This window comes from Microcaecilia unicolor, chromosome 2, assembly GCF_901765095.1.
Source record: "Microcaecilia unicolor chromosome 2, aMicUni1.1, whole genome shotgun sequence".
Classification (NCBI taxonomy): Eukaryota; Metazoa; Chordata; class Amphibia; order Gymnophiona; family Siphonopidae; genus Microcaecilia; species Microcaecilia unicolor.
This window is the reverse complement of record NC_044032.1, coordinates 545392967-545398064: the sequence shown is the minus strand read 5'-3', so window position 1 is coordinate 545398064 and position 5098 is coordinate 545392967.

The following is a 5098-nucleotide window of genomic DNA, read 5'->3' as shown; positions in this document are numbered from 1 at the left end:
ATTGAAAGCTATCATCTTATTTTCCATTATTAAATTTTATATTTAATTTGTAATATACCACTAGTAATATATTAGTTTTAAAATTTACAACTGCTATTTTATATTTTCTACAGTACATGGGAAATTGCTTCTCTTTCTGTGATGCTGCATTGTGTGCAGAGTCTGGCTTCTTAAGGGTTCAGTTATATTTATGTTTACATATTTGGTTTTATTTGTATTTATTAACCTTTAGAGTGAAATAACACAGCTGCCACACTACTTTATTTTACTTATTTTTCTGCCTCTCTGTACAGATGTCATTACTATTAAACAGTCTTCAATTTTCCTCTTTTTACAGCATCTGCCTACAGGTTTCCATCACTTTCCCTCACCACGGCCCTCCCATCACCCTCTCTTCTTATTCCCTAGTCTTTCATAAACTGTCTTCTCTTCCTCCTCTGTCTCGCTCCATTTTATCCCACAACTCCTTCCATCCCCTCTCTCTTTCCCTATTTCATCCAGCATCTCCTTCCTCTCTCCCCTTTCATATATCATTTCCTCCCTCTCTCTCTTCCCTTCCATCCAGTGTCTCCTCTCTTTTGCTATCTCCCCCTTCCTTCAAGCATCTCCTCCCTTTTCTCTCTTCTCCTTCCATCTGGTGTTTCCTCTCTTTTTCTCTCTTCCCCTTCCATCCATCTTCTCCCCCTCTCCCCATTTCATCTAGCATCTCGATAATCTCTCCCCCATTTTTCCATCCTGTCTCTCATCTACCCTTTCTACCCACTATCTCTTCTTTCACTCCTTTGTTCCATCTAGCTTCTCCCATCTGCCTCCCTCTTCCATCTAGTGTCTCCCCTTTCCCCTTTCATCCAGCGTCTCCCCACTCTCTCTCCCCCTTCCATTATCTCCCCCATTCAATCCATTGTCTCCTCAATCTCTCCTCTTTCATTCAGTGTCTCCCCTTTTCCATCCAGTGGCTTCCCCTCTTTTCTTTCCATCCATCTCCCCCCTCTCTCTCCCCTTCCATCCAAATTCTTCCTTATATATCCCTGTCTATCCAGTGTCTCCCCTCTCTCCTCTCTCTCTCTCTCTCTCTTTCACCCCTTCCATCCAACATAAGAACCAAAGAACCCTTCTTCATCCAGCAATGTCCCTCTCTCTCTCCTGTCTGCCATCCAGCTGCCTCTTCCATCGAGCATCTCCCCTTCTCCCTTCACCTCCTACATCCAGTGTATCTTCTATCCCCTCTACATTCCTGGCATCTTCAATTCATCTGTACCTCTGTTCCTGCTGTTTGCCAGGACCAGAAGCGTCATAAAAACAAGACAGTCATTAGGCACATGTGGCTCCTGGCTGTATTGGTCACGCCTCCTCAGAAACAGGAGTTTAAGGTCAGAGGGGCAGGACTACAGAGCCAGTAGGCTTCAGTCCCCACAATTGTTGGTCTCAAGAAAGTAGCAGTGATGATGGAGATGGCAGCAGGAGGAATGTAGAGAAGGTCATAGCTAGGATTTCTCACATTGGACACTTCAGCAAATACAGCCACTTGCAGTTTACAGTGGCTTCTGTTAGTGCCAGTGGCAATGCTCCGTTTTCTTCCTTATCTTTGCACAGGTAGGGGTAGCTCATTTGGGGGGGGGGGGGGGCAATTCCCCCTTCTCCCCCCAAGCTATGTCCATTGTGGAGTACACAAATATGTACATAAATTATAGAAGGCTAACATCTAGGTGCATGCATTTCCACCAGCTATAATGCTGGTGTAAGTGATTGTGCCATAAATATAAGAAGTTTTCTGCCACTTGCACAAGTATTCTATAAACAAAGGTAGGCCCTTGCTTTTCTTTATAGAATAGGCTTGAAATAGACACTGCCAACCCTCATCTCTTAGGCATTCTGTTATAGATTCACCCTCTTCATGTTCAGTCTATGCTTTTTCTAATAACGTTCATCAATGGTCACAGAAGTCAGCCTGCCCTGAACTTCTGACTCTGGAGTTTGCTATTGCTTTTTCACTTTTAAGAGATATAGAATTTTCACAATTAGTACTAACAATGTTGCACATTCTGTTCCAGAGTAATCTCCAGTTACATTTTTTCTTGTCTATAGGCTCCTTGGAATTGAGTCTTTGTCTGTGGTTACCTATGTTGTTACTGTCCTTTTAGAAGATGACCTAAGGCATAGCCCCCATTTTTCAGTAGGTTATATGAGGAGTTTAAGTTATCTGCATCAAAGTTCTGAAATTCTGAGACACTTGTGGCATATTGCCAAGTTAGTTGAAAGGAAAAATACTGTGGAGCGTCTTTATATCCATCCTGGCCATTTCTTGCCTTCATATTTTGAGGAAAAGTTCACCTCCTGACACAGCCTCATGAAACAAGGGGGGTTCTTGTTGAGTATTGCACCTCAAGCTGTTTACCTGTGCTGTTTGAATGCTTCTTGCTTCGTATTGAGGACAAGAAAGGAAGCTAAGTGCATACATTTAAAATTATACATAATAGAGGCACAGCTCGGGTCTTTGAAATTGTGTTACATATATATTTCATTTTGAAAATTGAGAAAAGTAGTAGCCACATTTGAAAATTTTTTTTCTTTATTAAGGGCAGTTGGTTTTTTCCAGCAGTGTTTTTTTCTCCCCTTGGGAGTTGTTTCTCACTGCGTTTTTCACAATCTGCCATTGAGCCAATGAGAGTGTGCCCTATTGGGTTGCATCTTATAAAAGACTTATCCCGGGGCTGTTGACACTTGCTTTGATTAAGAAATAACAAACTAGTGGCATACTGTTTCTCAATTTTCAAGAGCAATACAATTTTTAGAGTTTTGCATTTATTAAAAGACTCATATACACACATATCCTCTAATTCTATAACGAAGGTCTAGATTCTATATAATGGCACCAGAAAAATTCACGGAAGTAAAAAAATATGCCTAGGTGTATTCTTTAAAGTACATCTAAATTTTAAGAATAGGCTTAAATTTCCGTGCAGTAAATAGAATACGCTGAGTGCCTCTCCACACAATCAAATTTGGTTGCATCCGTTTAGACCATGCTTTACTTGGTGTAAATCCCCAATGCCTAAGTTAGGTGCCAGAACGGATGTATTCTATAATAATGTGCATAGATTTAGAATGCCCATGCTCTGCACTCCCCTTTCAATATGTGACTTAGAATTTACGCAAACCACATTACAGAATAAACTTAGGACCTCATTTTCAAAAGAGAAAAACGCCCTAAAGCTGGCTTAAATCTGCATGTGGACATTTTTTTCACAAAAATGTCAAATTGGTATTTTCAAAACCAATTTTTAGACATTTTTCTATGAAATACATCAAAAGTGCATTGAAATCACAAGGGGGGGTGTTATGGGCATGTTAAGGGCAGGACCTGGGAGTTCCTAAAGCTTGGATGTTTTTCAGCCATAATGGAACAAAACAAAAGTATCCAGGACTAAACTAAGACGTTTTGAGCTAGACCCTGTTTTTATAACGCATAAGGCACAAAAGAGTGCCCTAAATTACCAGATGACCACTGGAGGGAATCAGAGGTGACCCCCCAATGCCCCCCAGTGGTCACTGACCCCTTCCACGCCCCCCACAAATGTGAATACAAATAAGATTTAGCAGCCTCTATGACAGCTTCAGATGTTAGAGCCAGGTCTATTAGAGCAGCATGCAGGTCCCTGGAGTAGTGTAGTGATCAGTGCAGTGCAGTGTACCATGGAGTGGGGGACTCTGGTCCTATCTCCCTCTATCTGTCACATTTATGGGGGGAAACTGTGAACTCACCAGAACCCCACTGTACCTACATATAGGTACCCCCTTCACCCATAAGGGCTATTGTAGTAGTGTACAGTTATGGGCAGTGGGCTTTGGGGGCTCAGCACACAAGATAAGGGAGCAACGGTGAGATGTGTACCTGGGAGCATATTTTTGAAGTCCACTGCAATGACCCCTAGGGTGCCCCATTTATCTCTTGAGATATCTGGGAGACCAGTCTACTAATAATGCTGGCCTCTCCTACATTCCAATGGCTTAATTTTCTGTTTTTCACTTGGACCTTTTTTTTTTTTTTTTAAATGGACCAAAAAACAAAACATCCAAAGCACAAAACCTTGTTAGAAACAGTATTTTTCGAAAACAAAAGATAGAAATTTTTCTTTTTTTTGAAAATGAACGTTCCTATTCAGATTTTAGGCATTTTTTGCCAAAACATCTAAAGTCAGACATCATATCAAAAATGCCCCTCCGCGCGAGTTGTGTGTGTAAACAGTGGCGTATCGAGGGCAGGGCGGTAGGGGTGGACAGCCCGGGTGCAATCAATGGGGGGGGGGTTCTGCTCCGTCAGTCCCCATCCATCCCTGCCTTCGCCCTTCCCCTAACTAAATAACTTATCTACTGCACTGTCTTCATCTTCAGTCGGCACCGCTCACTGCGTCTCCTCCCAGCGCCGCTGCTCCTCTCTCTCACCATCCTGAGACTCCCGACTGTAACTCCCCCCCTCAACGCCTTCCTCCTGGCCTCTCTGCCCCTGCGGCACCCTACGCCAGTGAGCGTGCGCCTTCCTGCCACTTTGCCTGCGAGAGTGACGTCTCCTCTCCTCCAGGTGGCTGGGTCCGCTCCTCCTCTTTCCATCCCAGCTCGCGCGCCGCCAGCCTGCCCGCGCATCTTTCACTTCCAGGCTTGCACTCCACCCCCGCTGGGCCACCAGTAGCATCAGTGGCACTCAGCATCAAACAGTGGATTTTTGGTGTGTATATATATTGGATTGTCCTTCGCCGCATCGTCAACCTTGTCTCTGCCCCAAGGATGGTTGCCACCCCCTTCCCCTTTGAGACTTCTAATTTATTCGACTTCTGTTTCCGGAACTAGCAGATTAGGCCCTGCGGTGCCATGTTTAATATTGATTTATTTATTTAAATTGTCACTGTGCTGCCTTGGTGCTTAATTTTTTTTTACACATTTTATTGCATTTGCTTGCTGCTGCTGCTGCTACTAGTTTGGTTGGAGCAGCATGGGGGGTCATAAAATGTGAAAGGACTGAGGGGGGGGGCCAAGAATGGGAGAAAAAGAGGGCATGCTGGATGGATGGAAGGGACAGACAGGGCCGGATGGCCCTGATGGA